The 15849-nt window shown below is 41.5% G+C and overlaps 1 pseudogene; it reads left to right on the plus strand.

The window, feature by feature from the left end:
• Nucleotides 1-1423: 1423 nt before the first annotated feature.
• On the plus strand, nucleotides 1424-13858 carry LOC118639570 (annotated as a pseudogene).
• Nucleotides 13859-15849: the final 1991 nt, after the last annotated feature.

The following is a 15849-nucleotide window of genomic DNA, read 5'->3' on the forward strand; positions in this document are numbered from 1 at the left end:
CTGCTATGAACATGGGGGTACATATATTCTTTCTGATGGTGTTTCAGGCTTCTTAGGGTATATTCCTAGAAGTGGGATCACTGGGTCAAATGGAAGTTCAATTTTTAATTTTCAGAAGTAACACCATATTGTTTTCCATAGTGGCTGCACCAGTCTGCATTCCCAGCATCAGTGTACTAGAGTCCCCTTTTCTCCACACCCTTGCCAACACTCGTTGTTTGATGATTTGTTGATGGGGGCCATTCTGACAGGTGTGAGGTGATACCTCGTAGGTGTTTTAATTTTCATCTCTCTGATGATTAATGATGTTGAGCATTTCTTCATATGTCTCTTGGCCATTTGTATGTCCTGTTTGGAGAGGTGTCTATTAGGCTTCTCTGTCCATTGTTTAATTGGGTCCTTTGTCTTCCTTTTGTTGAGTTGTATGAGTCCTCTATATATTTTGGAAATTAACCCCTTATCTGATGTATCATTGGCAATGATGCTCTCCCATACAGTGGGTTGCCTTTCCATTTTGATGGTTGTTTCTTTTGCTGTGCAGAAGCTTTTGAGTTTGACATAGTCCCATGTGTTCATTTTCTCCTTTGTTTCTGTTGCCTTAGGTAATGTATCAGTGAAAATTCTGCTGTGTATGATGTCTGAAATTTTGTTGCCTACATTTTCTTCTAGGATTTTTATGGATTCATGAGTCACATTTAAGTATTTTATGCATTTTGAGTTTATTCTTGTGTATGGTGTAAGTTGATGGTCTCATTTCATTTTTTTGCATGTAACTGTCCAATTTTCCGAACACCGTTTATTAAAGAGGCTGTCTTTACTCCATTGTATGCTCTTGCCTCCTTTGTCAAATATTAATTGAGTGTCTTGGGTCCATTTCTGGGTTCTCTATTCTGTTCTGTTCACTGGTCTATATGCCTGTTCTTGTGCCAGTACCAGTCTGTTTTGATTACAGTGGCTTTGTAGTATAACCTGATATCTGGTATTGTGATCCCACCTACTTTGTCCTTCTTTTTCGAGATTGCTGTGGCTATTCGGGGTGTTTTTTGGTTCCATATGAACTTTTGAAGTATTTGTTCTAGTTCTGTGAAATATGTCATTGGTATTTTGATGGGGATTGCATTGAATCTATAGATTGCTTTGGGTAATATGGACATTTTAATGATGTTAATTCTTCCAATCCATGAACAAGGTATGTGCTTCCACTTTTTTATATATTCCGCTATTTATTTTTTCAATGTCCTGTAATTTTCGGCAAATAGGTCCTTTACTTCCTTGGGTAAGTTTATTCCAAGATATCTTAATTTTTTGCCGCGATGGTAAATGGGATTGTTTTTTCAGTTTCTCTTTCTGTGAGTTCATCATTGGTGTATAAGAATGCCTTCGAGGGTAGCACTGTTTCTGCCTGGTTTTCTCTGACGCTGAGATGACATCCCTGAGGCACAACCTCCTCTCTGAAGACTGTAGGGTTGCTATTAATCACATGGCATCTTATGAGCTGCACATCAGTGATGCTTATTTATCTATGGCCTGTTATTACAACCAAGACACGGAAGCACCTCTTTTTGCCGCATTCTTTGAAGACCAAGCTGAGGTGAAGAGGGAACATGCAAAGCAATTCCTAAGATATCTAAGAAAACGGGAGAGTAAAATCTGCCTTCTGGTAATAAAGAGGCCTGACATAGATAACTGGGGAACTGGAATACAAGCTCTAGAGTCTGCTCTGGAGTTGGAGAACAAGTTAACCAGCCTCCTGCAAAATCTGAAGACCATGGCTTCTGCCAACGAGGAAACAGATCTCTTACACTTCATGGGAAAGTACCTGGATAAACAGAAGAGGAACAAAACTACCTGAAACAAGAGCTTGCATATCGTAAGAGATTAGAAAAGCAGGCCCAGGAGGAAGACCCTTTTAAAAAGCCTGTGCTGCCCTGGCCAGTTTGGCTCAGCGGTTAGAGCGTCAGCCTGTGGTCCGGAGAGACCTGGGTTCGGTTCCCGCTAAGGGCACGTACCTCGGTTGCAGTTTGTCCCCGGCCCTGGTTGGTCGTGCGGGTGGCAGCCACTCGATGTGTCCCTTCACGTCGATGTTTCTCGCTCTCTCTCCCTTCCTCTCTCTCCCTCCCACTCTATCTGTACAAAAAATGGAAAAATGTCCTCGGTTGAGGATTAAAAAAAAAAAAAAAAAAAAAAAAAAAAAAAAAAAAAAAGCCTGTGCTGAAGTGTCAGGTAAAGAGACAGACGCCTGAAGGCAACAAAGCAAGTCTTCCATTGTAGTAGGTCCCAAAATCAGCTACTTAAGAATCTTAATTGTCTCCATTTGACAGAAGATGGCTTTCCTTCATTAGTGTGTGTACAAATAAACCTGTTTTTGCATTATAAACAAACAAACAAACAAAAGAATGCTGTCGATTTCTTGACATTAATTTTGTATCCTGCTACTTTGCTAAATTCATTTATTAAGTCTAGAAGATTTTTGATGGAGTCTTTAGGGTTTTCCATGTATAATATCATGTCATCTGCAGATAATGACAGTTTCACATCCTCCTTTCCAATTTAGATTCCTTTAATTTTTAATTCCTTTAGATTCCTTTAATTTTTACTTCATGTCTGATTGCTGTGGCTAAGACTTCCAGTACTATGTTAAATAAGAGTGGTGAAAGTGGGCGTCTCTGTCTTTTTTCCTGTTCTTTTTATATAAATATATATATATATTTTTATCCTCACCCGAGGCCATTTTTCCATTTTTTTGCACAGACAGAGTGGGAGGGAGAGAAAGGAAGAGAGAGAGAGAGGGAACCATCGATGTGAAAGGGACACATCGAGTGGCTGCCACCCGCACGACCAAGCAGGGCCGGGGACAAACTGCAACCGAGGTACATGCCCTTAGCGGGAACCGAACCCGGGTCTCTCCGGACCGCTGGCGGATGCTCTAACCGCTGAGCCAAACCGGCCAGGGCTTTTTTCCTGTTCTTAAGGGAAATGCTTTTAGCTTCTGCCCATTGAGTATGATGTTGGCTGTAGGTCTTTCATATATGGCCTTTATTATGTCTAGATATGATCCCTCTATTCCCAGATTGCTGAGCATTTTTATAAAAAATGGATGCTGGATTTTGTCGAATGCTTTTTCAGCATCTATTGATATGAACATGTGGTTTTTATTCTTCATTTTTTTAAATGTGGTGTATCATATTTATTGATTTGCGAATATTGTACCAGCCTTGCATCCCTGGGATGAATCCCACCTGGTCATGGTGAATAATTTCTTTGATGTATTACTGGATTTGATTTGCTAGTATTTTGTTCAGGATTTTGGCATCTATGTTCATCAGGGATATTGGTCTGTAGTTTTCTTTCTTTGCAGTGTCTTTTTCTGGTTTTGAAATTAGAATTATGCTGGCCTCATAGAACAAATTTGGAAGTCTTTCTTCTTCTTGAATTTTTTGAAATAGTTTGAGGAGAATGGGTGTTAGTTCTTTTTTGAATGTTAGGTAAAACTCCCCCGTGAAGCCATCCGGACCTGGGCTTTTGTTTGCTGGGAGAGTCTTGATTACCTCTTCAATTTCCAAAGTTGTTATTGGTCTTTTCTAGTACTCTATCTCTTCCCAGTCCAGTTTTGGGAGACTCTGTGTTTCTAGAAATGTGTCCATTTCACTTAGATTGTCAAATTTGTTGCCATATAATTGTTCATAGTGGTTGTTAATGATCTTTTGTATTTCTGTGGTGTCAGTTGTTACTTATCCTCTTTCATTTCTGATTTTGTGTATTCAGGTTCTCTCTGTTTATTGGTGACTCTAGCTAAGGGTCCATCAATTTGTTTATCTTTTCAAAAAACCAGCTCTTTGTTTCACTGATCCTTTGATTTTTCTTTTTTCTTTTTTGTCTTTATGTCATTTATTTCTGCTCTGATCTTTACTATTTCCTTCCTTCTACTTGCTCTGGGGTTTTCTTTTTGTTTGCTTTCTAATTCTTTAAGTTGTGAAGTTAGAAATTCAATTAGAAATTTTTCTTGTTTCTTGAGGTAGGCCTGTAGTGCTATGAACTTCCCTCTCCGAACTGCTTTTGCTGCATCCCATAGATTTTGTGTCGTTGTATGTTCATTTTCATTGGTTTCCAGGAAGTTTTTAATTTCTTCCTTGATCTCTTTGGTAAGCCATTCATTGTTTAATAACATGCTATTTAGCCTCCATGTGTTCAAATGTCTTTGCATGTTCTTGTTGCAGTTGATTTCTAGTTTCATGCCATTGTGATCTGAGAAGATACTTGATATGATTCCAATCTTCTTGAACTTGTAGAGATTTAGTTTGTGTCTTATCATGTGGTCTATCTGTGAGAATGTTCCATGTGCATCTGAGAAAAATGCGAATTCTGTAGTTTTGGGGTATAATTCTCTGTAGATATCTATTAAATTCATTTGGTCTAGTGCTTCATTTAGAGTCTGTGTTTCCTTGCTAATTTTTTGTCTAGAGGATCTATCCAGTGGTGTCAGCAGGGTGTTGAAGTCCCCTCCTATAATTGTATTGCTGTCAATTTCTTCTTTGAAGTCCTCCAAAAGATTTTTAATATATTTTGGTGCTCCTATATTTGGTGCATATATGTTTATCAAGGTTATATCTTCCTGTTGGATAGATCCTTTCAATATTATGTAGTGGTCTTCTTTGTCTCTAGTTATGGCCTTCATTTTGTAATCTATTTAATCAGATATGAGTATTGCTACCCCAGCTTTTTTTTCCTTTCTGTTTGCTTGGAAGATTTTTTTCCATCCCTTCACTTTTAACCTATCTGAGTCTTTTGTTGTGAGGTGGGTCTCTTGTAAACAACATATAGATGAGTCATGCTTTCTTATTCAATTAGCCACTCTGTGTCTCTTTATGGGTACATTCAGTCCATTTACATTTAAGGTGGTTATTGATATGTACTTATTTATTGCCATTTTTATTTAGTTTGGTTATATATATATTTTTCCTATTTCTTCTACTAATTACAGCAGTTCTTTAAACATTTCTTGCAATGCTTGTTTGGTGCTAATGTATTCCCTTAGCCTTTTTTGTCTGGGAAGCTGTTTATTTGATCTTCTATTTTGAATGATAGCCTTGCTGGGTAGCGTAGGCTTGGATTCAGATCCTTGTTTTTCATGACCTTGATTACTTCATACCATTGTCTTCTGGCCTATAGTGTTTCTTTTGAGAAGTCAGCTGAGAGCCTTATGGGGGTTCCTTTGTAGGCAACCTATTGCTTATCTCTTGCTGCCTTTAGGATTCTCTCTTTGTCTTTAATTTTTGGCATTTTATTTACTATGTGTCTTGGTGAGGGCCTGTTTGGGTTCTTCTTACTTGGGGCTCTCTGTGCTTCTTGAACTTGAATGCCTTCTTCCTTCACCCAATCAAGGAAGTTTTCTGTCACTATTTCTTCAAATATATTCTGTAACCCTTGCTCATTTTCTTCTTCTTCGGGGACTCGTATGCGAATATTATTATGTTTTCAGTTGTCCCACAGTTCTCTTAAGCTATCTTCCTGTTTTTTAATCGTTTTTTACTTTTGGTTTTCTGATTGGTTGATCTTTTTTACCCTGTCTTCTAATTCACTGATCCGGTCCTCAGCTTCCTCTACTCTGCTGTTTAGACCTTCCGATGTGTTCTTTATTTCTGATACATTATTCTTGATTTCTTCTTGGTGGGTTTTAATTTCCAATTGATTGATTTTCAACATTTCTATGTCTCTACTCATGGTGTTGATGTCCTTACTCATGCTGTTGAGATTCCTCAAGATCATGGCTCTGAATTCTAGCTCTGTTAACTTGCTTAACTGCTCCACATTTATCTCATCTTCGGTAGAGGTCTCTTCTTCTTTCATTTGGCTTTTGTTTCTGTGTTTCACCATTTTGGCTGTCACAGTGGGCTTTGGAGTCTGCCAAATTTTCCCTGTGGGTGTTGGTGTTCTGCTGTTTGTGGCTCCCTCTCCTGGGTTTGGATGAGGCAGGGAGGACCCACGTTAAACACCACTGTCGCCCTGGCCAGTTTGGCTCAGCGGTTGAGCATCAACCTGCAGACCAGAGTTCCGGGTTCGGTTCCTGCTAGGGGCACGTACCACCAAAAAACAAAAAAAACACCACTGTCAAGTCTTACTTTCCTGTTTAGAGTTGCTAGCCCAGGATGGTTCAGTTATCCTCTAGCTTTTGTCCTGGAGGCTATCAGTAGCAGTTACTTGAAGAGCCTTGGGTTCTCAGTTGAATGTAAAACTCCCTCAGGTGCTCAGCGCAAGGGGATTTCCCAAGGGTGGGGCAGATGCTGGTTGTTAATGAGCCTCAATTTGTATTTTGATGGCCCACCTGGGTGGGGTTGAATCTCCGAGGGAGGGGCTGCTGCCACTCCCCAGAGCCCTGGGAAGGAGTAAGATGGCCACCACCCTGCGTAGCTGCAACCCAGCAAAAGCTCTGAGTGTCCTCCAGATCCCGAGTGTCCCCACACAGTTCCAGTCCAGTCCACCCTCCCTCTGCTGGAGCCCAAGGTGAGTGGTTGTGGCTATTTTAGCATCTGTCCGGCTCTGCGCTGTGGAGCTGCTTGGGAGTGTAACCCGAGGGTGCCACTCCCAGCTAAGGCCGCTGCTGTCTGTGGGCTCCCATCCCACTTATAGCGCCTCCGTGAGCCTGCTAGGATTGAGTCAGTGTCCCTGGTTATATGGTCCTTGCAAGCTGCTTTTGTTTCTTTTTCATGACGATTTGTCTTTCTTTTTTTTTTTTTTTATCCTCACCCGAGGACACTTTTCCATTTTTTGTTCAGGTAGAGTGGGAGGGAGAGAGAGGAACAGAGAGAGAGAGAGAAACATCGATGTGAAAGGGACACATCGAGTGGCTGCCACCCGCACGACCGACCAGGGCCAGGGACAAACTGCAACCGAGGTACGCGCCCTTAGCGGGAACCGAACCCGGGTCTCTCAGGACCGCAGGCCGACGCTCTAACCGCTGAGCCAAACCGGCCAGGGCTGTCTTTCTTTTAGTTGTAATTCCAGTTTGGTCCTGGGAGACAGTCTGTGTAGCTTCCATTCACTCTGCTGCCATTTTGGCATTCTCTTGTTCTTTAATGTACTTTTCTAAAAATTTCTAACATTTTTTTTTGTATCCTCACCCAAGGATACTTTTCCATTCCTTGTTCAGATAGAGTGGGAGGGAGAGAGAGAGAGAGAAACATCGACACAAAAGGGACACATTGAGTGGCTGCCACCCGCATGACCATCCAGGGCCGGGGACAAACTGCAACCGAGGCATGTGCCCCAGCGGACCAGAACCTGGGTCTCTCCATACTGCAGGCCGACACTCCAACCGATGAGCCAAACCGACCAGGGCAAATTTTTAACATTTTCATTGAATTTATTTGGGTGACATTAGTTAATTGGGGTACAATTCTATAATACATCATCTGTATATTGCATTGTGTGTTCACCACTCCTATACTCCTCTTAAAAGTTCATTTAACCCCAATCAGAAAAATAAGCTAAGTTATGAATAGTCAATTTAATAGGAAATACATAGAACAATAAAATTTATCCAAAATGTTTCTCTATACTAAAAATCAAAAGATAAATATTATAACCTATGTAACATCATTTTGACCTGTAAGTTTAGCCATTAAAATAATACCCAGGGTTGAAGGAATTTGGAAAAGTATTTTTTATACAATCTTGGTAGGATTATAATATATAAAATCTTTCTGAAGACTTCATTGCATCAAAATTTAAAATTATCATAGCCATCAATCTCATACAAAGATGCATGTACATAATGTTCTAACATTGCAGCTTATTTTTGCAAGACCCTGGGAACAATCCAAAGATCTTTCAATAGATATAAGTAAAATAAATTTTGTGATATGTAAATAGAATTTGGGGAAGCAAAGAAAATGATAATGCATACTAACTACATGGGGGAGGGGTCTAATATATTCAGAAATAAAAAATGCAGATCACACAAGAGTAGATAGAATGTGATTCTGATCCCATTTTTGTAAAAATTATATATTTTGAAAAGACTACTGAAATGTACAAAAAGAAGGAAGAATCCTCCCCCCGCCCCCCATCCACACACACAATATAAATTCTCCTATTGCCTAATGCATAATAACACAGAGGACTGTGTGTGTGAACTGTTTCAGAAGACCTTGCAAAATTCAAAACCACATTATTTTCTATTAATTTCCCCTTAGGAATAAAGGAAAAGTGGAGAGGATATTTTTGAAAAACACATTGCATATTTTTATTTAAATACGGCTTTTAATTTTTTTTTACTTTCCACTAAGGTTTCACAGAGTGCTTGCTTCTCAGTCAGCTCCCTGACATATCCCAGTGGTTGTGTGATCTCCTTCCAAGCTTGTTGTAATATCCACTTCTGTCCCAACAAGCACTGGGACCCATATGAAGTACAGGCTTGGATGGCTACAGGATGCAAGAGATTTTAACTGTAATTATAGTGACTGTTTAAAGTGGAGCAAATTTTTGAAAGAACATAAAGAACCGTGGGGTTAGTTTACGGATACTGAGAAAAAATTTTAAACGTTGTTTACTTGCTCAAATGACATTGCCATGGCCCACAGTTCATATATCACAACATGTGACCTCATCAATGAACTTTTGTACTCTGTTATATTAAAATCCATTGGTATTTCTTGTACTCTGAATGGCTCACTTATCTAGGCTTGACTTTGTAGGATCATACATTGGTCATTTGAAAAATACTGGCTCACTGAGTCATAAAGATCTTTTACATGCTGAGACATTTTACTACATAGTATCAAATGACCACAATAATATCACCACTGGTCTCAACAGAAAAGTTTTAAGTATTGGGAAGTAGATTTTGCTAAAATTCTACTGTTCACTTGAAAGCTCATTTTATCACTGGGCAACAAAGACAGTCAGTTGTTTTCCTTGAAGTGACAGGTCACTTCATTCATTTTGGAGAAAATGTCTGCCAAACATTCGTCCTTCTTTTGACTGTCACCCAGTCAAATAAAATGAGTGTTCCATGAGAAAAGCAGTTAGTTCAGCTTACGACTTAAACAATCGCATGGGCAATTTTCCTGGAGTCAACCATCATGCTTTTGTGTGTGGCAGAAATACTTTGTGCATACTTTTCACTTCATCAGACAGAATGTTGAAAAGATATACATTCAAAGGTTGAGACTTAATACAATTAATAATTCTTATTGCTCCATTAAGGTCATTCTTTTTTTTTTTATTCTCACTTGAGGATATTATTTTGCATTTATCTTCAGATAGAGCGAGAGGGAGAGAGAGAGAAACATCGACATGACAGACACATAGATAGATTGGTTGCCATCCACACGACCCCAACCAGGGCCGGGGATGAGCTGCAACTGAGGTACATGCCCCTAGCAGGAATCGAACCCAGGACTCCCCAGTCCATGGGCCGATGCTCTAACCACTGAGGCAAACTGGCCAGGGCCATTAGGTCATTCTTAAGTGAAACTAACATTTTTTCCCCCTGCAATTGCACGAGAGTGCAGAATGCAATGACTGCTAGGTCACTTTGGTGCCACGGTCTGAAATCCTGCTGTGGCACCTGCAGGTTCCCCCACCAATTGTTCTTGTACCACTAGTGTCAACTAATGTCAATTCAGTGAAATAGAAAAATAATGTCTAGGTATTATTATTATTATTTATTATATTTTTAAAATAATATTGACTTTTTGGATCCCCTGCAAATGTCTTGGAAAACCCAGGGGTCTTCAGATCACACTTAAAGCACACTCGCTGTATGCGATTATCACACCTAAAATATTAACAGTTTCCTTAATAGTGTTCATAGTTCCAAATTCTATTCATAAACATACATTTTGCACATTTTTATTTATTTGCTTGTTTGTTTTTTTCCTTCTTTTTAATCTTTATTGTTGAATGTATTACAGATGTTCCTCATTTTTCCATTGACCCCCTCCTCCCCACTCCTGCCTTTTCCCACACTGTTGTCTGTGTCCATTTGTTATGCATATAAGTTCTTTGGTTTATCCCCCGCCCCCACTCCCTTCCCTTAGAGGTTTGTCAGTTTAGCAACCAATTTGTACTTCTTAATCCCTTCACCTTTTTCACCCATTCCCCCAAACCCCCTCCCATCTGGCAACCAACAAAATGTTCTCTGTATCTATGAGAATGTTTCTGTTCTGCCTGTTCATTTTGTTTGTAGATTCCATTGTCGATAGATATGTATTCATTGCCATTTTGTTTGTTCATATATTTTATCTTTTTCTTCAAAAAGACCCTTCATCATTTCATATAATAACGTTTTGGTGGTGATGAACTCCTTTAACTTTTTCTTGTCTGGGAAACTCTTTATATGGCCATTGATTCTAAATAACAGCTTTGCAGGATAGCGTAATCTTGGTTGTAGATTCTTGCTTTTCATCACTCTGAATATTGCTTGCCACACCCTCCTGGCCTGCAAAGTTTCTTTTGAGAAATCAGCTGACAGTCTCATGGGAACTCCCTTGTAGGTAACTAACTGCTTTTCTCTTGCTGCTTTTAAGATTCTCTCTTTGTCTTGAACCATTTGCATTTTGATGATGATGTATCTTGGTGTGGGCCTCTTGGGATTCATCTTATTTGGGACTCTCTGTGCTTCCTGGACTTGTATGTCTGTTTCCTTCACCAAGTTAGGGAAGTTTTCTGCCATTATTGTTTCAAATAGGTTTTCAGTTTCTTGTTCTCTCTCTTCTCCTTCTGGCTCCCCCAAGATGTATTTTTTGGATTCTTTTTTCTTTTTGCTGTTCTGATTGGCTGTTTTTGTCTTCCTTATATTCCAAATCAATGGTTTGCTTCTTGGCTTTACCTACTCTACTATTGAATCAGTGTAAATTATTCTTTATTTCAGTTAGTGCCTCCTTCATTTCTGACTTGTGCATCCTTCATTTCTGACTAGTCCTTTTTATGCTCTTAAGGCCCTCACTAAGTTCGCTGAGGTTCTCACTAAGTTCATTGAGCATCCTTATAAGCAGTATTTTGAACTCAGCATCTGTTAGGTTGCTTATCTCCATTTCGCTTAGTTCTTTTCCTGGGGTTTTGTTCTGTTCTTTCATTTGGGACCTGTTTCTTTGTCTCCTCATTTTGGCTGCCTCTCTGTGTTGGTTTCTATGTATTACTTAACAGGAGGTATGGGGCTATCTGAGACCAGATGCTGCTTGTTTGAAAGAATTTAGGAAAACCTGAAGCAGGATCCAAGATAGGCCAATCCTATGTTTAAGCAACTGGCAACAGCTTGGGTGGGCCTGAAAGTTGGGTGGGGTGGGGCCTCAGGGAGTCCCCAGGGCAGGGCAAACAGTGTGAGCCAGGTTGCTGGAGTCCCAGATATGGTGTCTGTCTGCCGCCCCAGGGAAGGGCTCACGAAAGCAGCAAAGGCCTCTGACAGCATGTCTGTCTAGGAGAAAGTCCCCTCTCCAGCCTTTGTTCCAACTTCAAACAGCTCAGTTCTTCCCTGTATGTCTCTGGTGCCCCTCCAGCTGCCTCCCTCCAAGCTTAGAGGGAGAGAGTCCAGTAAGTCCGTGCGCGGGCCCTTTAAGAGAGCTGCCTGGGGCTCCAGCTGCCTTAGCCTCCCTGAGCCTCAGTTCCCGCTGGTTTTTCCAGCCAGAAGTTATGGGGACTTCTCTTCCTGGAACTGGAACCCTGAGCGGGCACCTGGTGTGGGACGGGGACCCCTCAGTCCTCAGGAAGGACCTTCCCAGCCGAGGGATTTTTATCCACCACACGTGGGTGTGGGACCTGCCCGTCCGCCTCCGCCCCTCCTACCAGTCTCGATGTGGCTGCTTCTTTAATTCCGTAGTTGTAGGCCTTCCATTCAGCGTGATTTCAGGCAGCTTTGAATGATGATTACTCTGTAGTTTAGTTGTAACTTTGATGTGGTTGTGGGAGGACTCGATGCCGCGTTGACCTATGCTGCCATCTTGACCGGAAGTTCCTGTTCATTTTAATATGTTTTATTTATATTTGAGAGAGAGAGAAGAAGAGATAGAAACATCAATGAGAGAAAACATCTATCGGCTGCCTTGCATGCCCCACACTGGGGATTGAGCCCACAACCTGGGCATGTGCCCTGACTGGGAATCCAACCAGCAACCTTTTGGTGCATGGGATGATGCTCAATCCACTAAGCCACACCAGCTGTGCAATTTCTTCAAATTGGTGCATGGGACAGTGCTCAACCACTGACCCACACCAGCCAGGGCCTCTTTCCTTTATTTTTAACATAAATTAACTCCGGGGAACAAAACAGCCTGAATCTTGCAAAATCCAGTTGTTTTACTGAGCATGACAAGTCCATCTTTCTCCTCAATAAATGAAGGATTCTTACATGGCCAATGGTTTAGAAAGATTTCATCCAAGGATCCTCTGGGCACATAAGGACTGTCTGTCTCATTTATCTCTGCCTTCTCTGCTTGGCATAGGTAAGAAAGAAATGAATGACTGGGGCAAGAACTGATGATGCTTGAAACCCAACTACTACCAGTATCATCTAATCTTGTGGTCCTGTCCACCTGAGTGTACCAAGTACTGCCTCTGCATCCTGCATCCTGCTGCAGTGGGCAGTACCAGCATCACCCAATTGTTCAGTGCTGCCCACGTGAGTGAAACAGGTGGTGCCCCTGCAGAGTGCCAGTTATTAGCTGCCCTTCAGTCCCTCTCTACTGCTGGCCAGGTCTTGGGACTGTAAAGAGCTCCAGCCCTGGCCAGTGTGGCTCAGTGGTTAGAGCGTCGGCCCATGCACAGAAGGGTCATGGGCTTGATTTTTGGTCAGGAGCATGTACCTGGGTTGCAGGTTCGATCACTAGCCATGGTTGGGGTGCAAGCGGGAGGCAACTGATTGATGTGTCTCTCTCATATCAATGTTTCTCTCTTTCTCTCTCTCTCCTCCTCACTCCCTCCCTTCCACTCTCTCTAAAAAGAAAAAAAATATATATCAATGGAAAACATATCCTCAGGTGAGGAAATAAATAAATAGAAAGAACTCCAGCTAGTTCCTTGCTCTATCCCCTCCTTGTGGAGAGACACCTAAAGAATATCCTATTTATCTCACATTGAGAAGGAAAAAAAGTCATCGTGATTCTGAATAAGTTTTAGTACTGCATGTATTGTTTTTATAGACGAATTAGAGATAATTTCATATAGATCAGAAAGACATAGGTATGAATATAAGAATAATAATAGTTATTATTATTTTAATCCTCACCTGAGGACATTTTTGCATTTATCCTCAGATAGAGCGGGAGGGAGAGAGGGGGAAAGAGAGAGAAAGAAACATCGATGTGAGAGAGACACATCGAGTGGTTGCCCCCCACATGACCCCAACTGGGGCCGGGAACAAACTGCAACTGAGGTATGTGCCCTTTGCGGGAACCGACCCGGGACTCTCTGATCCGTGGGCCGACGCCCTAACCACTGAGCAAAACTGGCCAGGGTGGTATGAATACTATTACAAAATGAAGTAGTTGAATCAAAGCTTCCCATATCTTATGTATAGACCCTGAGATAAAAAGGATCATGGGCCTATTAGTCCAAATATCTGTTTACAAATGGAAAAATGAAAGCCTGGAGAAGCCAACAAGTTTTAATTCTGACAAAGACAATCTATTTATGGTTTTCAAATGATAGTATGACTGTGTCTGGTGTCCCAAAGACCATGCTCAGGTTCAATTATTCTCTAGAAGGACTTGTTGAAACTCTGCAAGTCCTGGTTATAGTTCACTGCAGTGAAATGATACAGACTAAAATCACAATGGAAAAAGGCATAAAGGCCAGGGTCCTGGAGACATCGGACACAAGATTCCAGTTGTCCTCTCAGTGGTGTCATGCAGACCGTGCTTAACTCTCCTAGCAATATGTGTGACAATACATATGAGGTGTTGCTAACTAGAAGCTAACCAGAGCAGGTGGCCAGAGTTCTTATTGGGACGAGGTCACAGAGGTACGTCTGGTTGCCCATACAGCTGATCTTAGTCTCCAGACCCAGCAGAAGTCAAGCTGATACCATGTGGGCCAAGGCCTCTTGCATAAACCACATTCTTCGCATAGACTATCTGGCTGGCCCAAGGCTTCCAGGTAAAGAAAGACATTCTTACCAGGCAGGATATTCCAAGTGCTCAGAGATAATATTCCAAGAGCTGGGCAACAGTTAAGCCTTTCTTCATAAAGTATAGGGTTTAGATAACCCAGACTTGCTTAGTTAACCCTTTACTGCATAATGACCTACAATACTTTTTTTTTTTTACTTTTCACTAGAGGACATTGTTTTCCATTTTTTGTTCAGACAGAGTGGAAGGGAGAGAGGGAGAGAGAGAAACATCGACGTGAAAGGGACACATCGACTGGCTGCCACCCACACGACCACCCAGGGCCGGGGACAAACTGCAACTGAGGTATGCACCCTTAGCGGGAATCGAACCCGGGTCTCTCTGGACCACAAGCTGACGCTCTAACCGCTGAGCCAAACTGGCCAGGGCTACAATGCTTTTTTATGCCACAAGAAACTGGTTTTGTATTTTGTTTTGTTTTGTTTTTCTAGAAAAGCAATACTGAAGAACATTGAGTAATAAATATCTTCTCCTCCCTTATACACAAACAATCATTTCCTGTGTCCAAATGTTGGCCACATTTGCCAGTTAGCATGAAGGAAGCTTATTCCTGTATCAGAAGTATTTGATATCTCAGCAGGATTTGGAGTTCATTACAAAACGGAAGTGGCCCCAGTGAAGGGCCCACCTGTCTCCACGCCCACTGTAACATGACTGCAGGTTTTCTTATCAGAAGGTACAGTCTATTTCTCCACCTCTTCAGTTAAGGCTGGCCTGGTGACTTGCTTCGGCCACAGTCTTTTTTTTTTTTTTAATCCTCACCTGAGGACATTTTCCCATTTTTGTTCAGATAGAGTGGAAGGGAGGGGGGGCGGGGGGAGAGAGAGAGAAGCATCGACATGAAGGGACACATTGAGTGGCTGCCTCCCGCACAACCCCAACAGGGGCCGGGGACAAACTGCAACCAAGGTACATGCCCTTAGTGGGAACTGAACTGGGTCTCTCTGGACCGCGGGCCTACGCTCTAACCGCTGAGCCAAACCGGTCAGGGCTGGCCACAGTCTTAAAGTCTTAAAGTATCTCCCCAAATATATATATATTAAAAAAAAATTTTTTTTTTAAAAGTTTTAGACAGAGAGGAAGGGAGAGGGAGAGAGAGATAGAAACATCAATGAGAGAGAACAGTAATTGGCCACCGCCTGCACGCCCCCCACTGGGGATTTGGCCCACAACTGGGCATGTGCCCTGACCAGGAATAGAACTGGCGACCTCTTGTTGCATGGGCTGACGCTCAACCACTGAGCCACACCAGCCAGGCTCCCCCAATATATTTATTAAATTAGAAGAGAAAAAGAGTAACTAGACAGTGCAAAAACCCCACAGACAACTACCTAAACTAAGTGATCAAGGTTAACGTCACAGTAATAAGACACATCAATATCTTATACTGCTGATATGATACACTGAGAAGGGCACATCACTGCTTTGGTATTCTTGCCCAAAATACATAACTTCAATCTCATGAGAAAACATCAAACAACCAAAATTGAGGAACATTTTATAAAGGAACTGATAGTACTGAAAATATCAAGGTCAGAAAGACAAGGAAAGATTGAAGAACTATTTCAGACTGCAGGAGACAAAGACAACTATATGCAATGTGCGATGTTGGATTAGATCGGGGCAAAACAAATAAACACCCCCCATCCCCCGCAAACAAGAGGATGTTAGTGGAGAAACAAGTGAAATCCAATTTGTAGTTTAGTTTAGTATTGTACCAATTCCC

This window comes from Molossus molossus, unplaced genomic scaffold (assembly GCF_014108415.1).
Source record: "Molossus molossus isolate mMolMol1 unplaced genomic scaffold, mMolMol1.p scaffold_m16_p_21, whole genome shotgun sequence".
In the NCBI taxonomy this organism is placed as follows: domain Eukaryota; kingdom Metazoa; phylum Chordata; class Mammalia; order Chiroptera; family Molossidae; genus Molossus; species Molossus molossus.